Below are 1,180 nucleotides of genomic sequence, written 5' to 3'. Positions count from 1 at the left end.
CATTCTATGATTAATTTTAAGTTCCCTTTTGATTGAAACTCTAAGTCTAGAGTAATCTTTTCCAACTTAAAATGCCCTCTTCCTTTCCCTAGCTTAAAAAGAAAGGGGTGATGCAATGAAGGTTTTGTAAATAAAATATGGAACTTTTAGAAATTTTATGGAGTCTTCTGGTCAATAAATCTCGGGAGATGTATCTATAGTCACATAATTCTAAATACAAATGTTAACCTTTCTTTTTAGACTTGAATGACTGTCCCCCACTAGTGTGCTGTTTGCAAACTGTGTGGCATTCTAATGGCTGGCACTTTCTTCCTCTTAAGATTGATCTCATGTTTGCAAGACTGTCTATGCCAACTGTTTCTGATAAGCTTGATCTCAGAGATGACTCACATCTCAGAAGCCTGGATATAAGATGTATATGAAGCTTAAATGGTAAGCATATTTACACATCTTTAAAAAGAAAATATTACTAAAATTGGTGTGGAATGCACATTACACAACCCAAGTTTCTGTACAAGATGCAGAAACTGATCCCCTGTATACTTGAGATCTGAGGAGGTGGTGAGTGGGCTTAGATTTAGCTGTTTCAAGTTGTGTGTTTAGATAGACCTGTGTTTCATGTTTCTTTGATTGGGGTGTGTGCATTGTTCCAGTTTGCCACAGAAACTGCTTCAGATGAATAGGTAGAGCACTTGATAGAGAAGAATGTGTGGTAGTTCATTAAAAAAAAAAAATTAAAAAAAAATTAAATACTTGAAGCCTGACTTGCTCACTGTTTAACACTGACTGGTTTAATTGTTCCTGGCTGTCGAAAGAAACCTAGCTTTCGGAATCCTGTGGAAGGGCCTTACTGAAAATTGTTGGCTGCAGTCTAAAGTATGAAAAAGCTGTTGAGGGCACCAGTTACCTGACGTGATACTGAAAGTTACGTGTAATCTCTAATTTTTAAGGTAATACAAAGCAAGTAATCCAAACTTGTTTTCATAGACTTGAAGGATAAACTGTAAGTTATTGATCCAGCATAGCATAAAAACAACTTGTACCTGTGTCGCGGTTTCAGCGCAGCTGGTAACAAAGGCCCACGCAGCCGCTCGCTCACTCTTCCTGCCCCCCTCCAGTGGGATGGGGAGGAGAATCAGAAAGGAGAAAAGGAAAAAAAAAAGTACCTCGAGGTTTGAGA

General features: G+C 38.1%; 1 pseudogene; it reads left to right on the top strand.

The window, feature by feature from the left end:
* Window positions 1-1,180, top strand: part of LOC104835885 — a 16,218-nt pseudogene that overhangs the window by 4,810 nt on the left and 10,228 nt on the right.

Source organism: Haliaeetus leucocephalus, unplaced genomic scaffold, assembly GCF_000737465.1.
Source record: "Haliaeetus leucocephalus isolate CR32 unplaced genomic scaffold, Haliaeetus_leucocephalus-4.0 Scaffold406, whole genome shotgun sequence".
NCBI classification, from domain to species: Eukaryota; Metazoa; Chordata; class Aves; order Accipitriformes; family Accipitridae; genus Haliaeetus; species Haliaeetus leucocephalus.
This window is presented reverse-complemented; position numbering and strand designations above follow the sequence as displayed.